This window comes from Cygnus atratus, chromosome 2 (genome assembly GCF_013377495.2).
Source record: "Cygnus atratus isolate AKBS03 ecotype Queensland, Australia chromosome 2, CAtr_DNAZoo_HiC_assembly, whole genome shotgun sequence".
NCBI lineage: Eukaryota > Metazoa > Chordata > Aves > Anseriformes > Anatidae > Cygnus > Cygnus atratus.
The window spans coordinates 147,782,240-147,809,777 of record NC_066363.1 but is presented as its reverse complement, the minus strand read 5'-3'; the positions used below and the strand labels follow the sequence as shown (position 1 = coordinate 147,809,777).

General features: G+C 40.3%; 1 long non-coding RNA gene across 3 annotated transcripts; it reads left to right on the top strand.

The window, feature by feature from the left end:
• Positions 1-532: 532 nt before the first annotated feature.
• LOC118252685 (uncharacterized) lies at positions 533-27,134 on the top strand. Of its 3 annotated transcripts, XR_007707886.1 has the most exons (4): positions 533-1,010; positions 21,682-22,176; positions 22,693-24,481; positions 25,924-27,134. It is a non-coding gene; the product is annotated as an uncharacterized LOC118252685 (long non-coding RNA). The 3 variants fall into 3 exon arrangements; XR_007707887.1 differs by lacking the exon at positions 533-1,010 and having other exon boundaries at positions 21,259-22,141; XR_004780211.2 differs by lacking the exon at positions 533-1,010 and having other exon boundaries at positions 21,259-22,176.
• The last annotated feature ends 404 nt before the right edge of the window (positions 27,135-27,538 follow it).

Sequence of the window (27,538 nt, the reverse complement as noted above, 5' to 3'; positions counted from 1 at the left end):
TTTGTATAATAAAAGATTCTGTCTCTCCCAAAGAAATCCATCTTGAATTTTCTCCTAGAATAGCCCTGAAATTTCCATAAGGAAAATGGCCTTGTAGTTACATTTACACTAAATAAATGAGAGACCCAGGCCGTGTGTCTGAGCTTTGGTACATGATACTCAGTACTCTTCGAGTATAAGCATGGTCTGTGGCTTGTTTTCGCCCTGAGTCAGATAGTGCTGCCCCAAACAATGCTGGACACAGTTAGGAGAGATGCATGGAGTGGAAACTAGCATGTTTTGTACAGCTGAGGTGTGATCTTTGTCATCAATTAGTTTAAAAAAAAAATAATGCGAAAGAGCATGCACAGGAGAGACACTGTTAGCAAGTGAATCAAAGGAAATTGGTTCCTGTAAGTTCTCTGCTCATATAATTATCTATTTTACAATTTTCAGTAGGGAGAAAATTTTAACTATGCCTTTATCCTACAGTTTGTCGTGGACACATAAAACCCTGTGGCCACGAAGAACTGTGGTGAAAGGGACTGAAAACAGATTAAATGGGCAGATTATTCTAAATTCATTATAACATTGTTGCCTGTGTCTGCTCCCAAAAACTTCATTTTTGTTTTCTGTACTTTGTTTTTACTTAGTGTAGCTTATGGGCTGAACCCGTTCAGTGAGCTGATGCTGAGGATCACCAGTGACTTCCATCCGCCCTCTTTCTTCGCTGCCTCATATGTTGCCAGCAAGAGTTGGTTCTGCCAGCATCTGTGATATCTGGATAACCGTGACCGCACTATGAGATGTATTAGAAGATATACCAGTATTGAAAGTCTGCAAGACCCTATGGGAGGGCTCCTCCAAGAGAAATGAAATGTTAATACAGACTAATAAAGCACCATTTTAGAGTACACAGAACTCTATCATGATGGATAAGTTGTGTGAGAAGACATCATATGTGAGACTACAGAAAGAAGAGAAAAGCAGAAACAGTGAATCTGGGAAAATGAAGATATTAAAAAAGAAAGGTAAGATGTTTTTATTGATAAAGATGACATGTTCATGCAGAAGTTTTACTTGCATTCAGACTTTAAAAGACATCTTCAAACACCAAGTGGCATTCATTCCATGACTTTAGATATATGTCTATATTTCTCATAGGAAGTCAAAATCTTGTCAGATCGTACAATTACACATGCTGAACCTGCCTGCTACAGCAATGCTGTGAAACAGAGATTCTTTTTCCTTATTATTTTTATAAATTGATCTTGTCTTTAAAATGACCACCGAGGAGTCATGCTGGCAACTTTTCCTGGAGACAGGAGAGAAGGAAAAGTTGCTGCTCTGACCTGCCATCTGGCTGAGTACGTTGGGTAGGGAGATTACATATTTGGGTGCAAAATTTGTGGTGCTTGATTCCAGCCAAGAGAAAGTTCAGACAAAACCACCTAAAAGAGGTATTCCTGTAGCTCTCACCACGACTATGTCCCAGGAATTTAATGCAAAACAAGAATAAGAATTGAATTGAATTTTTGAATCATTGTGAGCTCTCTTTGGTCACTTCTATCCATTACAATCTCTGTCAAATATGAAAGCTAAACAGGTACAAACCAGGTTTACATTACAGTAAAAAACATATGCACTGTGAAAGCCTTGTCTGCACAAGACAGTTTATCTGATGTAACCAAATTCTTTGTGATTTTACTTATTGTAGAATAACTGCTACTTTATTTGATTTGTGCTTCTTAGGAAATTATGCCCACAGTAAAAATGGAACTCCCATTTACTGGCTTGAACAAAGAAAAAAGCTACACTTAAACTGTGATAATAAATGGGTTTAATCAAACTGGCAGAGGAACGTGACACTTTTATGTCGATCTGTGCCAGAGACATTTTAGTTCAGTCTGACATGAATTACCTTAAGATAAGCCAAGATGTGAATTTACAGTGCATCAGACCATCCATAAGGACTGCCCTGGGCAAATCTTTGCTCTGCAGTTAAGTGTGAGGTAGCTTAGCCTGCAGCGTTGGAGGCTTCAGTTACACTGTTTGCCACAGGGTAGGAGAGGAAACATCGAGAGGCAATGTACAATGACTAAGGCAGTGTAAACTCATGCCCAAAGCTGCTCAATGAATCTTTTAAATATATCTGTACCTTAAATTGCTATGGACAGCCTTATAGATAAACCAGGGGCTTGTGTGCTCAACGACACCCAGGAGAGTTAAGGTGAATTACTGAGATTTCAAGCTGGCTATTTAAACTGTGGGAAGCATCTATTAAGAATGCATTTTCAAAATAAAAGCAACTGTGCTTTGATTTAGTAACTCCACTGTGGTTTTGCATAGACTCCTAATACAGTTTACCTTTTGCACATGAAAAGCCTGATCGAGATGTGCTGTCTCAACCACAAGCGTACTGTAAGGAGCTGCCATCCCACAGGCACTGGGAGAAGATATGAGTACACACTGCCTCCTGCAAAGCAAATTAAACTGGGCTGGCTGCAGGTGTGCCCCTGGACATGTCCCTTCTCTACCTCATGCAGGACTTGGCACGGGCCAGAGCCAAAACAGCTGCCTCATGCCACCAGCCCCCATTTTCCTTGGGCTGTTCTTGGTTAAACAAGGAGCCGGCTGTTGGCTGAACGGCTGCATATGCCCATGTGAAGCAACCCCAGCCCCTGACAGACGCATAGGTTGCTTGTACTAATTACCCAAGCAGTAAAACAGCACATGCTGTATGTCCAGTCCCATATATGCCAGGAAGGAAAGGAGGCAGGTGTGCAAGCGCGACATCTGGCCCTGCAGCAGTGCAGGGAGAAGTGAAGGTTTCATTGCTAAAAGCAGCATAAGAAAGCTGTAAATATGCTATCACCCTAGATGGCACATCCCTATGTGGTCGATGAGCATTGCTCCAACTGCTTTGCCTGGAGGCAGTGGCACATCAGCCTGTTTCCCACTGGGAAAATGGGTGTGTACCTATCCTGTATTATGCAGGGAGCAATTTCTGCAGTGCATGCTCAGGCCTCTTGCCCCTCTGGAAGCAGTTCACTGCTCTTCTGCTGACAGATGGGTGCTTTACACATACTGCAACATAAAAGCATGCTCAAAGGCAGCAGCCAAATACATTAATTACATTTTTTGTATGTATTAGTCTTTAATGCTAGTAACTAATTGATGGCCATTTGGCTCGACTCAGTTCCTGGACTAAAACACAGGATTCTATCAGTCAAATAGAGAGCAGTGTTCCTTGCAAGTGTGATTAAAATACCTCCACATCCATGTGCCCTCAGCAGTGTGTTCCCCAGAATCTCACGTCTATATACATATTTACGTATATATTTATTTATTTATATTATTTATATGATATATAATATATATTTTACATATATATATATATATATATATACCTGTTGGGTAATGCATATTGTCCACAGCTGCCAGCTCAGCCCCTCTCTTATGTTGTCACTGATCTGATTGCTCCTTATGTTCTTAATTATTCTAAAGGAGTGTGAGGTTCTGGCCAAGTTAATCATGGCTGGGAACCAATGTTCATGTTTCTCCTGCAGCTTTGAAGTCTGCCTAATCTATTCTGTTATTGCTGTAATATCTGAGATGTGATGAGGGCTTTGTAAGGAGGCAGATTAGACAGATTGCAAAGTTAATGGGGACATATGGGTGTTGTTTCTCAGCCATTATTCTTTCTCTAATTGTGGTGGAAAGAATCTGTCAGCGGAAATGCGCTCCTTAGTAATACATTGCTGCAGCACGTTGGTAAATGTGGAGAGTGCTGGTCTGTAGGATCGTGTTCTGTGCACACTATTGATTGCTTCCTACCTTGTGTTTGTTTTCTTGGAAACACCTAACCAGTGATGGAGTCATTTGGGAATATATCTGGCATCAACTTTGACTTCCTCAGCACTATATGCAGTTTTCTGATCAACTCCATATTGAAACTAAAGAAAAAAATTATTTTGGTTGTGGTTTTCTGCCTGTGACTTTTGGATGACACACTGTGTGTTAGTAAGCAAAGCCCCAAGAAACTCATCATCACTGCTAGAGACACCTGCGTCATTTTGTTGTTCAGCCACTTCCTCAAATCTAATGTGTTACATCTCTGTTTAAATCAGCAAAGCCAGGCAGGTATAAAACTAAAGTCTTAGCCACCCCTAGCAATTACACGTCATGTTTCATAAGATTAGGCAGGAAACACTCCATAAATTCCAGTAGTTAACACTCATTTTAATTGAATTGCCCCCGAAGTTTGAATGGAGCCGGTATTCTTCTGAACAGTTGTGTTTCCCTAAACAAGGCTGCATAAACAGCAAACAGATGTTTTCGAAGGCAGACAAGGCCACATTTCTAGTGATGGGAAAGTGATGCCTCTATTTCGTGCACTAATCAAGCACATTTGCATCTAGAATAATTGGAAAAACCCTTCCTTTAGGCTCAGCTACATTAAATTCGTTGGCATAAGCAGATGTTTGAAAAGATCTATGGATTTTAATGGATATTAAATAATTTGGCATTGATTTGTCCCCTTGTCTGCAAACAGGACAAGTCATCAGGATGCAAGGACACGTGTATATAAAAAGCAGAAAAATGACTCATTCTTTAGATCCATTTATGCTGCAAAACGCACTGTGCTCTAGAACTGTATAATAGCGGAGTTGCATTCACTTGTTTATATGAGGTAAACTACTAAAATAAGTTGACTTGGACAATGCTGTGTGCTAGAAGACTGGCATATAAGCCATCTTTACATGCCAGATACTTTAGATCAATTAAAAAATAGCTAAGGTGTGCAAGATGCTCCCACTGTTACACTTCTAGCCAAAGGCAGTTTTATGCTTTGCATCCTCTCCTGCTTCAGTACAAGACCAGCCAGGTTAATGAAAAACACATTCATCATGGGTAACTTCAGATTAAATGTCTGAATATTGATGTTCAGGTAAGTAGCCATCTCAGTCCCTTGTGTGATCCTTGTTGTGGAGGCAACAACAGCAGCCAAAAGCTAGGGATATTTATTCTTCAAGAGTTACAGCTACATCAGGAAGACACTGTCTTTGCCCTGATACACGTAGATTGTAATCCAGCTAGGATTGTCCTTCGCTGTTGCTGCCAAACCTCTGAAAGGGAGGGGCTGCATATTTTAAAGCCTTGTCTACACGTCAGTTTATTTAGTATATGCTGTCATTTATTTTAATCAATTAGATCAATGAAACTCCTGGGAGTTTACTCAGGCACACCTGTTGTTGTTTGCTTTTTCTTTTAAACCTATGCTATCTGGAATCAAAGCCAAAGAAGCCATTCTTACACCACAGTGAGTCTATGCAAGAGTAGAAGAGTGCCTCCCCCCATGGATTGTCCTATATCATTATGTTCATACAAACAGTAAAACTCAGACAAGCCACAACTCATTATGAACAGGAACACATAAACACTAAAACGCTAGAAGGAATGGTGTCACATTACTTAGATAGGAGCAGAGTACTCTAGAAAAGTACTTTCCAACCACAACCCTCAAAAACTGGTTGTGATCAGAAGAAAAAAGCTAAAAACAAGACCGGCAGGCAGAGTCTAGCTTGTAACTTCTACAGTTTTGCTTGTTACTTCCACCCATAAACTAACTATAAGTTGAAGAGCACTGAAGAGGTTTTTTCCATCTCTAATGGCTATAATTTCACTGTTGAGTTTCTTTTTCTTAAATTCACCCCTAATTATGCCTGTGTTTAGCAGAAACATAAGAAACTGTTTAAGAAACTCTGTAGCCCTATGAATGCACTCCCATTTAACACACTTCTGGTAAAAATAAGACTCCTCAAAAGACGTCTTCTATGTCAAAATCTGAAGACAGCTGGCAACTCCATAAACATGGCTCCTGTGTGTATAAATATTCAGTAAAATTAGATTTCTTCTAAAGGAATTCTAGGATTTAGGAGCACTTATAAAGCTGGGTGAAATATTTCGCAAATGAGTGGACAAGCATCACCCATGCTGAATGATGGCAAGGATAGATTCAACTTCTGTGGCATCATTACCAGGTCCTGGAGTTTGAATTCATTTTCAACCACCATTTGACTGATCCTCAAATGCCATTGAAAAACAAATAAATGGATTCTAGACAGACCTTGATTATGTCCTAGCTAAGACTTACCCCGTTTGAAATACAACCTTTTTTTTTTTTTTTTAACCAGATGTCGTATACATGTTTTCTATATATTTTCACCAACTATATGCCCTATAAAGGTTCAAACAACTGCATCATTTGGATCAAAAATTTGCTCAAAACATTGTCCTGCAAAGTCCTGAAAGTCATACCAAAACGAGAAATAACATATCTACAGCTTCCCCCTCTTCTGCTCTCACATAACAGCAGGTTTTGAGTAGTTTGACGGGATTTGTTCACAACTACTTGTGCCACAAATTATTTTCTACCTTCCTTGCTTTTCCTATTTTCCTTTTTATGATGCTATTTGGTTGCCAGTCTTCAATCCTTTCTAGCCTCTCACATCCCACAGAGTCACTAGTGGTCCACAGAAAGCCTTCAGTTAGCTCAGTGAATGCTCAAGGACATGTTAGCTAGCATGCATATTTAAGTCTTTTCTTTTGGGCAGGTCTATAGGCATAGGGTAAGAGGCAACAGAACATGCATGAGCTAGGCAGGCTACCTCCTGCTCTGTAACCTATGCCTTCTTCACTTCCCCTGAGCATTGACTGGCTCCCAGGCAACAGTCCAGACCTCCAAATTCAGGCAAATGCAAGCACCACAACTACATCTCAAGGAATGGAGGCGAATAATGATTTTGAGGCTTTCTCTGTCTGTTCTCACACACCCTAGCTGATCTCAGCTTTTACCTCTACATTTACTATGGCAATTGAATCTTTAATTTCACCTCTTCTTCCTGACAACACTATTTTATTTCAGCTGTTTCAGCTACCAGAGCTGAAGGCATAATGGGATAAATCCAAAATCTAAGGTAGTTCCTACAGCATGGTTTGGGGTGGTTCAGAGCTCTTTTCATCCTCCCTTTGAAACTATTGTGTAGAAATGAAAATTTGGGTCTGTGTGGTTGTTAAGGTGATCCTCCCCCTCTACTCTGCCCTGGTCAGGCCTCACCTGGAGTACTGTGTCCAGTTCTGGGCTCCCCGGAACAAAAAAGACAGGGATCTCCTGGAAAGAGTCCAGCGGAGGGCCACAAAGATGATACGGGGCCTGAAGCATCTTCCCTATGAAGAAAGGCTGAGAGACCTGGGTCTGTTCAGCCTGGAGAAAAGAAGACTGAGAGGGGATCTCTTCAATGTGTATAAATACCTGAGGTGTGGGAGACAGAGGGATTTGGTCAACCTCTTTTCAGTGGTTTGTGGGGATAGGGCAAGGTAATGGCCACAAGATAGAGCACAGGAAGTTCCACGCCAACATGTGAAAGAACTTCTTCACGGTGAGGGTGATGGAGCACTGGGACAGGCTGCCCAGGGAGGTTGTGGAGTTTCCTTCTCTGGAGATATTCAAGGCCAGTCTGGACGCCTACCTGGACAGCCTGCTCTAAGGAACCTGCTTTGGCAGGGGGGTTGGACCCGATGATCTTTCGAGGTCCCTTCCAACCCCTTCAATTCTGTGATTCTGTCATTCTGTGAATCAGTTTGCCTATCTGTAAGCTAGAAAAAAAAGATGATTCCCTTAATTTTGTTTCAGATTGACATGGGTCTCAATGAACTCAAGATGTGTATATTCCAAGTCAGCAGGGACACTAAGATAATGGGAATTACCTAATTGACACATACAACCGCCCATGCACTTCATAAAATTCAGTCTCAAATTGCCTAGTTTTACATTCATAAGTAGGCTTTTCCCAATGTAACTACACCTAAAACTACTACAAGTTTCTGGCCCAGTGTTAAGTTATATGTGTCTAGTCTTGTGAGGTCCTAAGCCCATATACATGGTAGCAGAGGAGGCACTGAACTCATCTGCAGGTCTAAATTCAATGTGTGTTTTGCCTGAGGAAAGACTACTTATTATTTTTCTATACTTGTTTTAATAAAAACTTTTTGAAGTGCTAATTATTCTTCTGCTGCAAGCTTTCTTCTTGCTATATGCAGTATTTTTTACGATATTTCTGTTTTATATATTTATTATTTTCTAGTGAATGGCTTCTTATGAGCAATTCATTCCTTCTTTTGCTCTTTTACCTTCCTGTACCAACATTTGAGCTTAGGGTGGAAACTTCCACTTCTCTGCTGGAAGAGATCAGACAGTTGACATAATTCTTGCCAAAGTACGCAGAATTTCTATGGGGGCTTTTTCTGCAATCATTTTTAGCCTACTTGATTCCCTTACACTTTTAGGCAAGATATGACTGGTACTTCCAGAAAGCGTGTGTTTTGATTTGATTTTATTTTTTTTAGATTTGGTGTCAGATTTTACAAAACCAGGTAATTTCTGTTAGCTGAGCTGCACTCCGGAGTGCAACGTATTTCAGCAACTGTCTTTTAAGCACTTCACTAAGTGTAAAAGTAACAAGCATCTCACTGTTCTCCATAATGAAAGGATTCTTTGAGAGTTAAATACTCCTTTAGTTGTTTTTAATCAAGCTTAATACCTGTGAAATTTGTGGGAACGACAGTCCCATAGGCTAACAGCGATACAACAGGTACAGCCAGAAATCCTGACTCCTTTAACATATTTATACCATGCCATCAATTTTATTTGCTTTTGACCTACTCAGAAGACCTTGTCTATCACTTTTGCTCTCATGGCTATTTAGTTGGAGTTCTCCCTGCTGATCTTCAGCAAGGATGTCCAAAGGCAGCTTTTTGGCATAGGAAACTGGGGAGAGGTTGTAACATACCACCTGGTTTTCTTATGACATTTAACTCACTGTGGTGCCCTGTCTACATTTTCACAGCTGGCAAAATGGGCTTGCTGCAAGATCATTTCCCAGGGCCATGTTTGGCACCTGCAATTATTTCATTGGGCTACCTTGTCCATTAGACACTCAGATTTCAGTAAAAATTTCCCAGATATGTATGTCTTGAAGAAAAGACACAGAATGAGTAGAACAGGTTTATATATTTGCTTCAACTTTGCTTGAAACAATAGGCTTGAGCTGTTATTTACATGTTCATTTCAAAGAGTTGTTAGCTAGATGCCCAGTGCTGATAAATGTCATCACGCTGTGTCCTTTGCACAGTATGTTCCAGATCAAAACTCTGGACTGCCCCACACGTACCCTTCTTGTTTCACCTGCTTACAGAGCAATTACATCCTACACACATTTTAGCCGCAGTAAAGCCAGGCAAACTCATCTTAGGTTGTTTATCGCAGGTGAACAGGCTTCAGCTTCATTTGGGAGCGCTCAAAGAGCATGGCAAAGCTGGAGAAAGGAAGAGATGGGAAATCACAGGAAACTCAGCAAAGAGCAGGACTAACAGCAGGGGAGAGCAGTGACATAACCCAGCCAGAGGGCTAACCTCTCAATGGGTTGCACTCAAATATGCAGCAGTATCTGTATTGTGCAGTAAAACAACTCACATTTAGAGCCCATTTAATGTTACAGCTGCTCTTGTAAATCTGGCTGCAGACACAATGGGCAGACACAAATATATTCTAAAGACCATACGAAAACATAGCTTGAAATGTACCATGACTGCCATGTAAATCAAACACAAAATCCATTTTAATTCACTGAACTGCATCTTCCCACCCCTACACACACAATCTTTTTTTTTTTTTTTTTATTTGATCCTTTCCCATTCCATCCATGCCTTGGACTCTCTTCCCCCTTTGCCAGAGCAGTCTCCCAGACACAGGGCCATCTCCTCTTGTTTGCTCACTCAGTAGCAGGGAGATATTTTCAGATAATTCCTTCCTTGGTGACAGACAGGTTTTAAGTGAGAAAAATTAAGGCAGAAATTGCTGGTTAGTTTAAAAATACATAAGTGCATATATGTATACAACAGCAAGCAAGATTTATATAAAATTTATATATAAGTTTCAATATAAGAGGAAGAATAGGGATCACATTTCCAGCCATAAATCATTAGTGATTCTGAACATCAACAGCTTTTAAAACTTGAAATGAACAACACTCTGCAACTTTCACTTTTTCTGGTCAGAGAGTTCTCTCCCATCACTCTGCTCTCTCCTTTGCCAGCTCCAGACCTGTCCACTTCCTCTCTCACCAAACACAGATGCTTTGGTAAAGTTCATTTTCCTTCACACACCTGATAAACTTTTGTTTAGATTGAAAATAAAAAAGAAAAAAAAAAAAGAAAAAAAAGTTCAGTAAGCTGTTTTCAATCCCATATTCCCTGAGTTCAAGGAGTGGGAAAGACGTGCTTAGCTAATCCATGCAGTTATGAGGGACACAGTCTGGACCCCTGGAACACCCTTTGCTCTCAGCAGGATGGATCTGCTCTTTCTTATCTAAATGAGAAGTTGAAGTAAATTCTACAGTATTAGTGCAAAAGCAATGTCAAACTGAAATGCCCCAGTGTATTCCTTCCCTCTGGTTTCCAGCCCATTTGAGCCAAATCTAACCATCAAACTTCCCTGAATGGGAGTCCTTCTCCTTTGTCCCTCAGCTCCAGCTTGAATGATCCCAGATTTTCCCCAGATCTTCAAACACGTCCCCTGCCACTCCCTAGCCCGTATAGAAGAAGGAAAACTGGCAACTTCAAGAGCAGCGACCACTCCTCCCTGCTCAGAGGCCGCACATCTCCGCTTTGATGTGGCTGACCTCCTCCGAACAGGAGAAGACTGCTGCTTCTCAACTCAGATTTCCCCCTGAGGCAATGAATTATCCTGACAACTGGCTACTGACTACTGACACCTCCCCGAAGGGCTCTGTCCTACTGTGGGAACCGACACTTCAATGGGAAGCTTGGATGTATATCCCAGGCTGGAAGTGAGGCACTTGGTATTTAATGAATGTTCCTATTTTGCCCAGAGACAACCACAGACTGGAGGGTTTGAGCTGGTATCTCAAAGTTTGAAAGTGTTTTGGTCTGAGGGCTCAGCCTGGCTTGTGATGAGACAGAAGCCAATTGTGAAATCTGGAAACAGTCCCAAATTTCTCCAGTTTCTGAATGGACATTGAGATCAGTTTGATGTGTAAGTTTAAAGTAACCATAGATCATTGTGTCTTGCCGCCTTTTGCTTTATCTTTTGTGCCATCCTTCTCATGTACGTCTCCTCCACTTTCTACTTGAGGAAATAAAAGTTTATCAGTTATTCTTCTTTACTAGGCTCAGTTAGCAAAAATTTTATGAAGGTGAAATGTGTTGAAAACAATCTCTGGTCTTAGTTATTTCTAAATTAACAGTATTTTTTCCCTCATATACTTGTTCTGGAAGAAAAAAAAAATCAAACTGTCTAAGGAAAATATGAAAAATCTGAAAGATTAAATTCTTTTTTAAGTTTTACATGCTAAATGCACTCACATTCTGTCCCAGCTGCAAACTTGCATATTCTCACATTCTCAATATAGTAACACTTTCAAAAGCACATTCACAATGTGTGGTTTAGGGCTGGTCCATGCTGTGGACTACTGATTCAAGGTAAGAGCAATTTTTTACCCTGTTATATTTTACTAGGAAACATGCAACTGAAGAAACCCACCTGGATCATTAAGTTTAGCCCATAATCATAAGCAATTCTGTATAGTGCAGGTGGCTTGACAGACCAATCAATCCACCACAGCCATAAAGTACTTTCCCTGAAAAGAAAAGGAGAATGAAAGGGCATCAGCGGTGTCCTGGATCAGGTTGGTTAAAAGTACAAGGCATTCCTTAGACATCAAGAAGCAATACATAAAAGCAAAATGCCTCTCTACCTGCCATCTTGGCCTGAGACAAAGCTCCTTCTAGCCCCAGATGTAGTGGTGAGCCTAAACTGAAGATAAGTAGTATTCCAAAACATCCACCTGCAGAAATATTTTGTAGTGCCATTAGGAACAGACAATCTGTCAGCAGTACCAGGACTAATCCACCAATTTTATTTATTTATTTATTTATTTATTTTAATCAATGAATGCAAAGAAGCCTTAAATAGGACACATCAGAAGCTAAAGCCTCAGTTTGTATAAATCATGCTGATTTATAAATCTGTTCTGCATATTTATACTGATTTGCAGCAATTTAGCACATACTTTAACAGTGCCTCTTTAGCATATCTGCCTTAGCCACAAAATACAGATGCACAACCGAAACACATCACAGGGTTTTGGAGTGCGTTCTACATGAAATTCACATCAATTTGGAAAACTTACTGTAATTTTAACATTAACATTCTTTTTGCTTTTTTTCTTTTCTTCTTTCTTTTTTCTTTTTCTTTTTTCTTTTTTTCTTTTTTCTTTTTTCTTCTTTTTCCTTTCTTTTTTCTTTTTTCTTTTTTTTTTCTTTCTTTATTTTTTTTCTAGTAAATCAAAACAGGTTCAAACTCTGCTTTAAAAAACAAATCAATCTGCATGCCTCAACTTTAAGAATGTCCCCTTCTAGTGTCACTGATGAGCAGCGATTGGAGCTGATGGTATCTGCTAGCCAGAGGATACGAATGTGCTAATTTATCCTCCAGTATAAACAATAGTTGGGGCAACTTTTTGCAATGTAAATGGTTTGTTGGGTGCATTTTATGATACACCTTGTGCCTTCAAAAGCACTAGTCATTGTTTGCTTTTCTTTAAAATCAAGTCAAAACCTTTCACAGTCCTGCTTAGCACCAAAATAAGTGAGGTCCCTTTGTGCACCGTCTAGGTGCTCTGGTGCACGTACTGCCAGATCAGTTTTTAAAGGAGATGCAGTTATCAAGAATTCAGAAGGCAACAACTGCATGTCAGCACTTATGGGGTTTTCTTAACGCTGAAGAAAAGTAAATACAAAGAAAAAATATGTTGGGCTTATTTTTTGCTCTCCAGTTTTTGAGACAGGCGCTATGTGTTTACAGGCTTTTGTTTGTGGCAAGGGAAGATGAGCATTTACCCCGGTTGCTTACTTCTAGCTTGAAAACTGAACTTTTTTTTTGTTCAGGTGAGTGGGAGAATGTCGAGCCGTACAAAGCAACCCCCAAACACTCACATCAGAAAAGTCAGATTTGAGTTGCTCTGCTTGTTTGTTTACCCACAATAATTTTGAAAGGCATTAAAAAGCTGCCATTAACTAAAGTGAACTTCACATTTCCCGTCACTGAGCTCACTTGGAGATGAAAGGCTCCTCCTGGCTGTTACTCAGCACTTTCCCTTCACGTTGCCCTGTCCCACCACGGAGGTTATTAACTTTTTACAAGTGCTGCTTACATCCTCCCTTTGATGGATGGTGCTAAACTTGTATTTAGATTACAGGATTTCCCAGCAAGGCAGTTGTGGTACCAGGGGGGAGGGACATTTAGTGCAAAATGGGTTTTCATATCAACCACCCCATAGTCCTGATAAAAATCTGCATGGGGAATCTGCTTCAAGGTGTATCGCACCATACAGCCCTGAGGCTTTAATGAGAAGTGATGGGTGCCCCAAACACCATGTGGCTGTAGTTTTTGGGCTAGTCTTCCCCTGCTTTTTGTGTCTGACCACAGCTCCCACTGGGATGTGAGCAAGCCTGGGGTGACCCATGGGAGGGCTGAGAGCAAAGGACGTGGGGGGAGTGAGAGGGACAAATAAATCCCCTCTTGCTTCTCTGAAACCCTCATCCTCTTTCAAAGTAGAAAAAAAAATAATGAGGAGGTGGAGAGGGAAGCCGGAGGGGAAGAAATTTCCCTGCCACCTCATTACTCCCTGCTCACTGTAAACTCCCAGTTGTGGCCAGCCCATCTCCCACCCTCCTCTCCCCTCTTGCCTCTGCACCTAAATTTCTCACAACCTCCTTCCCAGCTGAAAATGTAAATTGAGACATTCAGGATTGGAAAAAAAAAAAAAAAAGAAAAAGAAAAAAAAAGTGTAAGAATGGCCCTTTCTTGTTTATGGATAACGCAGGAACGAACATTGAACATTGTTGGTCTTCACTTCTCTAACTCCTGTGATTTTTAGCTGAATGCTCATGACTCACGAACCTGCTTTTCTGGCTAAAAAACTTACTGGCTTAATTTTTTTTTCTCTGTGGAAAAAAGCTGACACCAGATGTTTCTTTAGACCCTTCCCTGTCCTGAGTGAGTAAACAGCAGAGACAAACAGGCTGTTCTGTCAACATGCTCCACTCCAGAACACCAGCAGTTTTATCACTTAGTTAAGAAAAAACACACCTAAACAGCTACTAATTGCATTAAAGGTACATAAATCCTCACTTTTAATATTAAATATAAGTGTCTACGTGTCAATAATACTTCTATTTATGAGCACAGGGATATGATGCACTGATACAATCGAGCTCTTGTGCTGCCCGAGCTCTCGGCTCCCCATGTGCGTGTCTGCTGGCCCAGGAAAGCTCCAGCCCTTTCTACCAGCTGCCCGCCAGTATTTTTAAACCTTCTCTCCTAAAATAACACGTCAATGTTTGCCTATCTGAGCTTACAGGAAGGCTGAGCGGCAGTTTGCGGACATGCCACTGTAAATGGATTTTGTCACGGTTTTTATGATGTCATGGGACTGTTTATTGTGCTTTGCTGAGAGAGACGGTGACAACGGCATTTCTCCCTGCAGCCCTCTCTCCTCTGGAGGGGTTTTTGAACTTTTATCACCTCTGGAAGTTGGGGGGTGAAGGTGTTGACAGCAACCTACCCCTCCTGAAGAGAAAGTGAGTGTGGTGGGTTCCTTCCACCCGCTGGCATTCAAGCTTCCTGTGTTGCTTACAAATATATCCTGAAGTAAACCATGGAAAACCACCACACAGACAATTTTAATTCCTTTTCTGTCAGTACTGCTGCATTGATTTAGTAGCTGAGCATGGCACTGTGGAGCTGGCTGACATTTTATCTTGTGCTGTTGGTAGAAATCTACTTATTTTGTACTGAGATATTTGAGAGAGAGGGAAGAGTAAACAACCTCTCAGGTCTCAGGATGTTTTTGCACTGAGACCACTACATTTGCAAGTTACAGCCCTTTCAAATGTTTTTCAACTATGCATGCGTAAGATCACTGCATGGTTAGTTAATATTTATAATATCATGTCACATAGAATAATGTTGTTTTCTTCCATCGTCGTCTTTGCTTAACAAATAAATTCAGGGAACAATTCTTAGGAGTAGGATTTTTCCTACCTTCCCATAACTGTTTAAAAATAAGCCTCTTGTATAGACTCCAGCCTCTTGTATAGACAGAAGGTAGAGTTCTATACCTTTTGGGAGCTACTTGTCCCATACAAAATAAACACCTAGTTTGACATCAACACTGAAACTCTGGTGGACTACATTCCATAAGGACCCTGGGGTGGCCCAGGACAAGACCTAAAAGTGTAAATTGTTATTTTTCATTGCAAGCCATAAGACATTTATCCATATGTGCATTTTGCAGCAGTAAGTTTGCCCAGTTGTTTGCATCCTTGTTTCCTGAGGGGACTCTTCATAGCATGACCCAACAGTTTGGGTTGCAGATCTAGGATGAGGGATTGTGTTTGTAGACGGTGGGGTGGGATTTCAGGGTGCAAAACCCACTGACATAGGTGTAGGGGACATATGGGAGGGAAGGTGGTGTTATCTCATCTGTACTGTCAGTGGGAAGCAGTCTTTGGAGTAAACCCTCCCAGAACTGTAGCTGGGTCTCAAGGCAAAACATGCTGAGAAAGATTCTGAGTGTGAACTAATGCACATGCACCAGGGGTGATGAGCAGGCTGGGACAATGGAAAGAGCAAAGGAACTAAAATAACCAGGAATTCAGTCTGGAAACTGCTGTTTCAGTGATGCCAAGATCATTAACTTGACCTTAAATTTGATTTCTCCCTTGGTCTCCAGCAGCCTTTGCACTGCAGTCCATTCCATGGAAACTATATACCTGAGTCTGTCTCCTAGCTAGCATGTGTTTAAATAACTTGCAAAACTAATGGACAGATGTGGGGAGGACACCATCTTGGACAAAAATATTTGTGAAGCACTAAGATAGAACGTGATAGTCTTCGGGGCTGCAGCAGGGCTGGGTCTTCATGGTGGAGTGTCATAAAGCTGTTCCTGGTATTGTTTTGGTTTCCTTCTGAGCTTGCAGCATCACCCCACTTCCTTCAGCCCCGCAAGCCATCCAGATGGATCAGGGTGATAAGTGGTGAGAAACTGCTTTGCAATTTAGCCACATATGGAAAACACGCTTTGGAACAGGTATTTATCTGTCTTCTCAAAGGCAAATCTAGAGATAGTCTAGTCTGGGGCACATTTAGTTCAATTGCCCAGTACATATCTATGGCTTGATTCCCCCAGAATTAAATTTAAGAATATCTTTGTTTTACAGTCAGAAAAATTATGCTTTATCGCTGCTTGTTTCATGTTTCTTGTTTCAGATCAATTCCCAGCAGTTGTGGTAGGTTGCCTTTTTTTTTGGTCCTTTTCCAAAGAGGATTTTGTAACAATGTCAGACTGAGAAGTGAAGACTCATTCCTATACACTTAAAACAGGATGAGACACATCTGTGCCCCAGCATAGACATGCAGACCACCTTACTGCAGCCAGCTGACATTGAATCACCTATTTCTCTTACTCTATCGCTGAAGGAACCAGGTCTGCCAGACTGGGATGGTCCATAGGCTGAACTGAACTTTCTACTTTTGAAGGATGGCAGCATTTAAGTGGATGATCTGAATGTGGACAGTTCTGATTCTGTAGTTATGGCAAAGACATTAAGCAGAAGTTTAAATTCAAATAGAGATGCACATTCTTTTAGCATTTCTAACAGTAAGACCCCTCATACAAAGGTGCAAAGATCTTTTAGTCACAACTCTAACCAAAGAATATAATGATACTGGGGATTTTCATAAGTCTCCTTGTGCTTCATTATAGCCTGGCACCATATTTCTTATTAATTTTGTTGCCTGAAGTGTCTGTTAGCACTTGCTATATTGCTGTCAGTGCCACCAACCTGCAAAACTCATAGCCCATGTAACCATAACCCAGAAAACCACTGCAGGGCCTCTTTCCACTACTTTGCATGACTCCATTCTAAATCCCATCTGAAAGATGTCACCTCCAAGACTTGTGTCCTCTGCGGTCCCACACAGCCCCAGTATAGAGGAAAGACTTTGATGCTACCATTTGAGTCACCAGTTATAAAGCACTGAAACTCAGATGTGAGCTATGCACTTTCTCTAGTGCCCAACAAAACAGCCATGCAAGGAGTGATTTCACAGAATATGATCAATCTTCTGCTGCCTTTTTGAATCATTGCATAATCAAAGGATAACATCTGTTAGGAAGAGACATTGATTCTTTTACAAACCCAAGCTCCGTTGCTTTGCATTATCTTTCTCAGGTGTGAATTTCAAAACACCAAAAGAAATGTTGATGTTCTTTAGCTAGTGAGGCATTAGTAAGTGTGGAAGTGTTGCCCGAGCATAATTCCCCTGGAAACTCATGCTGTTGTTTTGTCTTTTGTTATTTGAGGAGATGCTAGTTCTTACAAAGCAGTGATATGGAATCTTCATCTTGTTGAAGACTGAACAAGCTTTTTGAGCACACTTGAGTGGCCACACAAGCACATAAAGTAGTGCTGCACACCATTAATGCACACACACAAAACACAAACACAGACTTTACAGTATGAGGGGTTGGAAATCTGTCCATGAACTGTAGCATCTCTGTTCTATAGGTACAAACCTTCTGGTTTGAGGATTGTTTTAGGCATTTTCTGGGATCTTCCACAGTGAAACAAGGAATAGTCAATATGTCTACCAGGAAACTAATAAACTGAAGAACATTCGAGATACAATTACTAGTCTCCAGTCTTAATGTTGGTAGTTTCTACAACCAATTTAGTTTAAATATGCAAACGGAGAGACTCTGAATCAACCTCATGATAATTATATAATTTCCTTTTTAGCTATATCAGAAAAAACAACAACAACAACAACAACAACAACAACAAAAACAGGTTACTACAGCTAAATCACTACAGCTGTTCCAATCTGTTGGTAGTGTAGATATACTGATTCCCAGGAAAGTGGTGGAAGCTCTCCACTTATTCCATTCCCCTTTGTTCTCTTGATATGCTCAATTTTCAACTGATTCCCTGTTTACACTTTCAAACTATAGGCAGCAATTCCTACTTAGTCTCAGGTTTTTCATGGTTTAGGGGGTTACAATACCATACCAAAAAGAATCAGGTTTTTGTTCTTCTTTTCTTAAATCTGAAAGCCAGTTTGCATTCTAATTTACTGTTCTAAAAATAAATAAATTTAAAAAAAATGTTATCCTGAAATTACCTTGGTCTCTATAATTGCCTGGTCAAAGTTGGTCTAATTGTCTGGTCAAAGTTAGTCATAGGCCAGAAAGATCAGTTAAGGTCACAGTGGAGATGTGCAACTCACATAAGCTGTGATACGTCAATGCAATAGCATTCTTACAGTAAGCAGAATTCATATCAAACTGTACTCTCAGGAATGCACAAAGGCGAGAAATACAGAAAGGAGATGGTTACAAAGGATTCTCTTCTGCTCTCTTTGTGACTACAAGGAATTAAAAGACTAAATATCTGGTAATTAAAAGGAGCAATGGGCTTTGAAGGAGCAGCATCCTATGATCAAAAGGCTGCATCATATCCAAATCTAAAAAGTCTTTCTGTTTATATTCCTTTCAAGTTAAGCCACTTGGATTTGCTTTTGTAAATGATGCCCTATGGCCCTGAAGGATAAAACCATGTGGGAAAAGACTAACTGCCTGAGATTTTTGCCCTTCTATAGAATTGCCACATGTTCCATAAACTTTGTGCATGGAAGTCAACCATTCCTCATGCCTGTTGCACAACCACTGGGCCACACTTGGTTTCAGCTGTCCCCTGACATATCCAGTCCAAATGAGCAATTTACTTTTCCAAATGAAAAAGGGGGTGATTCCATTAGTCAAGACCCAAAATCCACACTGAAGAGATGGCATGCCAAACTACACAGATGCTAGTGAATGTACGCATAGTTTCAGTATTGCTTCAGACAAATATCATGTAGCTTATTACCTATCTTTCCTACAACAGAAACATTCATTGAAAAATAGAAAACAAATAAATGGTTTTAAATGAAGCTGTTAATTTTTATGTTACTTATAAATAAAATAAATAAAATATAAAATAATAATATAAATAAAATAATACCACCACTACTACTACTACTACTACTACTAATAATAATAAAAATAAACACCAGACAACTCTGGCAACAGGATATATTTTTCTTCATTTGGTTCACAAATCTACAGGAGAAAGGAAGCATTTATAACCTCCCATAAGAAATATTGAGCATTCAGCATAAAATACAAATCTCCTTAAAATCTTTCATGCCTATTGAATTCTTTTCAGTATGACACACAGATATAAAGGAAATTTTAGTTAGTACTGGTTTGGAACAAAAAAAAATATTACCCTTTTTTCTAGTAAGTCATTTTGGATATAACCCAGTTTTGCAGAAATCTCTGTCCTGCCTCATCCTGTTTTACAGAGTTCCCTTTCTGTGCAGATCCTGGCAGAAGTCAGCTTGTTAATTCCCAATGACAAGAATTAGCTAGATAATGGTTTTTATGGAACTTCTTAAACATCTGACTCAATCAGTTGGCCAAGAATATGTTTATGCTTAACCAAAAGGCCTGCTTAGAAACTTCCCAAGGAATAACCTATGCATTGAAACAACTTTTGCAGGACAGGCAGCCTCTTTTGCCTCAGGTTCAGGAAGCGTCACGTAAAGGCAGTGCCTAACTGTGTGTGCCCAGCAGCCTGCTGAAGTCCAGTGGATCAAAGTAACTGCTGGAGGTGCTTTAAGGGGGGAGGAGGCAGAATTGAGATGTTTAAGTCTAAAACCTCATAGAAATCTGCAGTGGATATGAAGGGCCACAAATGCTGGTCTCCCCAGTAAAGCTCACTGCGTGCTTCCAGTACTTGGCAGCCTGGTCGTCTGCCACCCCTTCTGAGTTGAGCATTTTGGTGCCTCTGTGATGTCTGCAGCCCTTTAGGACTTGCAAATTGGTCACTTTTCCACCCATGACCCTGGGGGGTGGGTAGGGGACCCAGTCTAGTAGGTATCATACCTCTGGAAAAACCAGGTGTGTATTTGTAGCATTAATCTCTGCTTGAAACAGAGCAAATCTTCAAGTAAGGCCCTATGTCTGAAAGGGAAGCTGAACCGCTGCCTCATGTAACAGCCCAGAGGTTTAAAGCATTTACCCTGAAAGCTGAAGCTTGAAACTTTCCCCCTCCACAACCAGAGGCTGTTCCAACTCGGATCTGCAGCCTCCCCCAGGAGCACTAGGCAGGACAAGCACAGGGAAACAACACCCTCTTTTCGTGCTGTCAAAACTGGTGTGGCTAAGAAAGCCAGGGTCAAAGGGGCAGGAAGAGAGTGAGCCAAAAATAGTGTCATGTTGTTCTTGTGCCAAGGAAGCATGGGCTTCAGGCTCCCTTCCTATAATGTACAATAAAGATCTCAAATAATTTTAATACTTCTGAATTAAACCTTAGAACCCCAGTGAGGGAGGTCATCCCCAGCATCTATCTACTGTCTTTCTATAGTCTCAACTACTAATCAACACCATCCATTTTAGACAGCAGACTGAACGTAAACACTGCTCAGTTAGCAGGAGACTTGGTAGGATTTGAGTTAGAAAATTAAAAACAAATTCCTGGAAAGAATTCACTTTCACATGAGCTCTAGGAAAAAAAAAAAAAAAAGACAGAACAATGATGGAGTATGAACCAGACAGTGTTACCTTTACATGTCTTTAAACTCAGATAGTTAATTCTTTTCTTATTTATTAAAAAATTATTAATATAAGGGATGCATTTAAGCATCTGAAAGATTAAAGTAACTGAATTACATCTTTCTATACAAAGAACAGAAATGATTTTTATGTACAAAAACACAACAGATCTTTGTAATTGTAAGCTAAAATATGTATCCACAAATTGTTTTTCATAATAAATGCTTCAACTGATGAATATTTTAAATGATGGATTGTTCGTGCAGATCAGAAACACAGACATAAAAGTGTCAAATTTCTTCCAATTACAATGGAGGGAGATTAATTAGGAAAATTTGGCTGGTATTATTATAAAAACCTCTGTGGCACTTTCTAAAATAAATTGAATTTACTTTTGATGTTATATGTAGAGTTGGAAGGCTGTTTCAACCTGCTCATTTCTTTAATAGATTGAGAAAGTCATTGAAACATAAATCAGTCATAAAGGTAAGTAGTGACAGACAGTAGTGAAGATTCCATAAAACAAACAAACAAACAAAAAATAGACAAAAAAAATAAAAACAGTTTTCTGATCTTCTTCTCGTTCTAATTAAAGAAAAAACTATGCAAAAGCTTTTAGCAAAATGCACTTTAAAAATAAACCCAAGTGTGTCTGTATGAAGATTTTCAACAGTAAATAACATTTTAATAATGTAACTCACTTTGAAAGTCAATTTCATGTTGATTCTTTTGCAGTGTTAGAAATCTTTTTCTACTTTTCACCTGCCTATTTCCATTAAATAGTTAACTTGACCAGAAGAAGCAGAAGGAAAAGTATCCCTTTCTATCAAATCTCATTCTGTAGCCAGAAGCTCTAAGAGTCATGGTTTTCTCACAAAAAGATATTTTTGCTTCACAGGGAAATGAGTTTGCGCTAATGACCTAGACGAGGAAAAAGAGTGACTCCAAAAACCCAAAGGACCATGCTACATGTATTATTTTTTGAAGAAGGAAGTTAATAAATCATTCTTTCATGTTATATAAACACATCTAAATGTGTGGATTTTATCAACTATTTTTTAAAACTTTGACTGAAAATTATATACCTTACTCCTATAAAATTCACCCTGGAAAACTGTTTTAAAAAAGAAGACTTAGAAAGTGAATAATCTATATTTTCTTCTCTGAAGTATAATGTATACATGGAAATTACAGGTGATCTATGGAAAAAATTGCAATATTCAGAAACTGAGTAATGTCATAGCAGATCCAATTATGAAATAAACATTTCCTTGAAACTGGAAGATCTTTACGCATTTGATAAAAACTGAAATCATATTCTCCAGAGAGAAAAACAGAGGGAAAAGAAGCATATGGAGGTCAGTCTGGGTGTGACATCCATTACCACATCTATGTAAGCCCCATTAGTCATTTTAATGTATATTTCTTTTTACGTATAACACATTGCCTCTTTTAGAGCTTGGATGCATTGTGGGAAAGGAAAGGAAAGGAAAGGAAAGGAAAGGAAAGGAAAGGAAAGGAAAGGAAAGGAAAGGAAAGGAAAGGAAAGGAAAGGAAAGGAAAGGAAAGGAAAGGAAAGGAAAGGAAAGGAAAGGAAAGGAAAGGAAAGGAAAGGAAAGGAAAGGAAAGGAAAGGAAAGGAAAGGAAAGGAACTGTACAGATACAAATTGTCTCTGGGAAGGTGGCAGGGTACAATTAATGCAAGGCAGGGGATTATGTCACAGCATGCAGATGAACTGTTCCCAGTTTATTGGCCCTCAAAGGCACAGCTTGTAACTGGGAAGGTGTGCTGTTGCCTTGTTGGCTGCTCTCAGGAATCTCAAGCATATACAGAATAGTTTTTTATGTGTAAATGTAGTTTGCATACCTCTAGCATGATAACCAAGTGATGTGTTTCTCTTCCTCCCAGCTTTCCTCCATACTCCCTGTAGAAAGGAGCAGCCTGTTCCCAACCTGGACTGAGAAAGGATGACTTCACTGAAAGATCTTTCAAATATCAATGAAGAGATGGCATTTGTTTTGCAGGATAGCTCAGAGAAAATGCTCAAGGGACAAGAAAACCATAAGAAAGAACAGTGATGAGGCAATGGGATGCTGTCACTGGAATGGGACATTCCACAATCATCTGTAGTGGTGCACAAACTCAAAGAAAAAGAATTAAGGGAAGTTTTAAACACCCTTGTCCTGGAGCATGTTTGCACTCCTGCCTTCATCCAGACATCTTTTAAGAAACAATAGCAAAAGCTTTGTCATATCCCATAAAAACACCTCCAGCTTGTGGGGTGCTGTAGACAAACTAGACTTTGCCACCCCAGTGTGAGATTCCTGGACCTGGTCAGCACCTCCGGAGAGAAGAGTTGGGGGGAGCCCTGGAAAGCAAATCATGAAGTTCTTCCTGGTCTGACCGCACTCCCAGGCAGGAGGACACAACCACAGGCGTTGGCACTGGCACAAGCCATCCCACACAGAACAGGGGTGTCCCTGGGCTCCCTTTTCTGTAGGAAAGCACTGGCGTACAAGTACTGGTCTGAGGGGATTGTAGAGACATGAGGAGCAGCTGAGGGGTGAAAAGGATAGGCAGAGCTTTCCTTACATCTTCTCCCACGTGGTACATTTGAGATTTCTGAGCAAGGAATTGCTGACACTTGCTAGTACCCATGGGGTAAGAGGTTCTTGTGCCCATTCACTGGATGCGAACAAGGTGACAGCAAAGATGACACATGAGTGATGATACCGATGTCTCCTTCCAAAGGAGGAAAAAAAAAAAAAACAGTCCTGAAAGGTCCTGAGTATTAGCCAGATGTTCATCACACAAGCGGAGGAAAAAATATGAGGGGCTGTAAGAGTTAATGGTTTTATTAGCGAATGCTCTGAGATCTTGCCGTCATCACGCCCCGGGGGAAGTGCAGAACTCTCGCTCTGTTCGTATTTGCAACTCCCTAAAATAAGACCACAGTGCCAGGGCTTGGATTTCGCACATTAATCCTGAGGGACCTTCCAGCCACATGGCTCTGAGACAGCAGGAAAATTCTTTGTTTCTGTTTCTCAAATCAATCTGATTAGCTGGATTTCTACCATATGGGAAGCCTTACAATGCAGGGACAGTCACTTCTTTAGAAAGTAGCAACAAGCACAGCTTAGAGAAACTTATAGAAAAAAGGTAGTGTCTGTCAGCAAACACCAAATGGACTAAGTCTGTACTGATTTTGGGTTCTGTTTCCCACAGTGGAAGAGTGGGAAAGTTATCTTCCCTTGCTCTTGGGATAGAAATGGTATCGGATGAATCAGCCTCTTACAAGAGCTTTTTGGACAGAATGCAGGAAAATCTTCATATGATTTGAATTTTGTTAACTTGCAAGTGTTATTAATTTATGTTGTTGGCAAACATACTGTCATTAATAAGAGAATCTGCCAAATGCTACTACTTTATGGGACTTATGACAGTTGAATCTCTTCGTCAATAGCTTACAGCCTCACACCTGTTAGCAGGATTCATCCTGCCAGGCAGCAGGGACCTTGTGCATGGGTGCAGTGTATCGTTAGCTTCCACACTAGCCAGCCAAGTCTATGGCACTCAGCCCTGTGCAGAATTGATTTTTGTGTTTCTGTCCTTTCCAGCAGAACCCTGGAATAGTGAGAAGAACCAATAAACAAACAAAAAAGAAAGGAAAAGGCCCAGAATTTGCTGAAACTGCTAAGTAAGATCTACACCGATTCTGTTAAAGTGTCTTTGAAATTTTCTGCATGTACTGTTGTGCTAATGCCAAAAGACAATAGCCTTATTTCTCAAAATATTAGGGAATATTTTATTTGGCTTTGCTCCATGCACATCTGCATTCCTCACACCCTACATTTCAGAGCAGGATAAGAAAAGGACATGCTTGGGGAACATTTCATTTACCTACTCTGAGATTTCAGCTTGCACCATAGCCTAACGATCAGGTGAACTCAGCAGTGTTTCCATTTTCTTTGTGAACACTGTATATAATTGTTTACTGTGTACTACATACACTGCACGTATTGCTTGCTGATTCTTAGCTTTTTGTAAGCATCCTTAGTCTTACTTAATAGGGTTGTAGAAGAGGGTCATGTGAAATTGTTTTTCCCAGGCTGTGGGTAGGTTTGGGGGTTATGATGCCATGACTTGTATTTCGACCTATGAACTGAAATCACATCAGTGAGAGCTGCTGGGCTCAGCAAGCTGAGATGCAAAGAACCCTTCCCAGCTACAGGCCCTCTTCAGTACAATGACATTAAATGTACACACCCCATTTAAGGGACATAACAGATATGAAAACTTTCTCACTGTCTTATTACCTGTTAGCGATTTAGAACATCTTTCAGCGATATTCTGCCTCCAGGCAAATTTTATGGTTTTTTGGAACAGACTGAACTCAGAGTTCAACACTAGAAATCCCAGCATCAGAAAACCTCTGCCTTTCTTGCTGCAGGCTTGCTTAAGCAAGGACTGCTGTTCTGGTTTGTATCTGAACAGCTTTTGGCACAATTGGGACCTGCTCCTTGTGTGAGGCTCCCAGGTATTTTGGCAAAGAAAACAGTTTGTAAGTGAATACGTTGTCTTTCTTGGCTATCAGCAAAAGAGCAGGAGTGTAGCACACAGATCAGGAGAAACTCTGTAACTGCAAATTCTGGGCAAAGCTGTTTCAGTATGCGTTAAAAAATGTAAGTGCCATAGCCAGTCAAATCAAAGGCCTGTCTAGCCAAGTATCCTGTCTCTGACAGTGATTACTAGCAGATACTGAAACAAAAGTATAAGAATAAGGCCATATAGAGTCCTTTTATTGCCTTCCAGCCTCCAAAAATCAACAGCTTAGAGATTTCCTGAGACTGAAATTACATCCAGAGCATAGTATTAAATAGTTACCAAAACACCCATCCACCATGAATGTGTCAGTCCCTTTTGGAATTTATTCATTTAATTTATTTGGCCACAGTGTAACTTACAGGCCACACAAAAATGTTTTCCTTTTTATCTATTTTAAACTGTGCTGCCTGACAATTTTATTGGGTGCCCCCTAAGATTTTATGTTCTGAAAGACTGTAAACATTAACTCCCTGTTCATTTTATAGAACTGTGCTGTATTCTGCCTCCATTATCCTTTTTTTTTTTTTTTTCCAGATTGAAAAACTCTATGATTTAATCACAGGAACAGGAAGAGACACTAGAGAGAAAAAGAGATTTGCAGTAGGACCTGTTGTGGAGGATGAAGGAGATCTGGAGACAGGTCTTGCTCCTGACACCTTCCCATTCCCTCTGTAGACCTGCTCAGTCGAAGAACAGATACTGCATCCTGGCTGCAAGAGATTGTCAAGTTCTGGTGCTGGAGGAAGAAAAGCCATGGACCACACCCACCTGATGTTCCTCCTCAGGACCACCAAAATGTGGTGGTGGATGGCAATTATTGCCTAAGGGTGGTGGGAGAACCCATCTGCCACATGGCTCTGAAAGGCAGGCAGACGGGAGAAAGCATCATCTTCTCTGATGCGTGCAATTGCCCAGAATTGGAGGTCTGAAGGAAGTTGGGTGGCTGTGTGGATGAGGACAGGGAGAATTTTCTGGGTGATTTCACAGGGGAAGTTTTAAAAACTAACAGACCAGGAAGATCAGTCTGACGAGGCTTTTTATGAGAGAAAACAAACACGTTAAACACAGCATGTGGTGTCAGTGAAGGGATTTAAGCTACTGGGAAGGAAAAGTAGTAGATTTAGGCTGTGTGTAAATTCAGAGAAGAATCTGGGTAAAATGTAGAGAAAGGAAGTTAATTGGACTAAAGATTTACCTTGGTCTGATTTTAAGGAATACAGAAAGATGGAAAATGAGTCAGGTCATGGAAGCTCTGCAAAAAGAGAGTTCACAATCCTTAAAAAAAGTGAGGAGGAAGAACAGAGAATATGTTCTTTTTCAAGAAGAAAGCCCTATAAACTCTGTGACTTGCTGGCTGAGATTTCACAGGGCAGTGGGCAAAACTAAAGGAGATGTGAAAAGAAGGAAAGAAGAAAGGTCCTGCTGCAAGTTGACAGTTACTCCCAGGAACTTTACCAATAACAAGAGCACAAATTGTTCCAGAGCAGAAAAAGGTAGGAAAGTCAGCAAGAGGTCAGCTACACTGACATTTACATTTATTGACCTTAATAGATCTTATTACTGGTATAGATAAAATGAGCCTTTCTAGGGAAACCTCCTTTTCCCCTTGCTCTCAACTCAGGTCTGGTTCTGAGTCACAATCTCAAAAATTGCAATTTCAGCTTCAGTTCCTTGCCTGAAGAAATGTGTTAAAATATAGGTCTTTGTTGTTGTTAAACCCAGGAGAATGCGAAAGAGGAAAAAAAAAAAAAAGGTTAAGAAGCACATTCCCAGAGATGCAAGTCTGAAAGTCTGAGCAGGTTCATATAATATTATTATATTGTCATGGTTTTGCAGGAAAGGAAGGTACAGAAGATTAAACCAAAAAGTAACAGATGCCAAAAGGAGCAATACCGGATATACATGTGAATGGAGGGAAAAAAAAAAAAAAGAAAAAAAAAACTATGTGGAAACCGGTAAACCAGGGTCTGAGGCAGCAACCCTGGTGCCCCATCCCTGTGTTATAAAAGCTGCATCCAGAACGAGAAGAGCCAGGGCATAACGCCCCAGGTCCACCAGCCAGGAACAGATTGTTCTGTAGTGTCACACTAAAAACCTTGCAAGAAAATATACCACTGATAATTCTGTAGACTGTTCTTAGAGATAACTC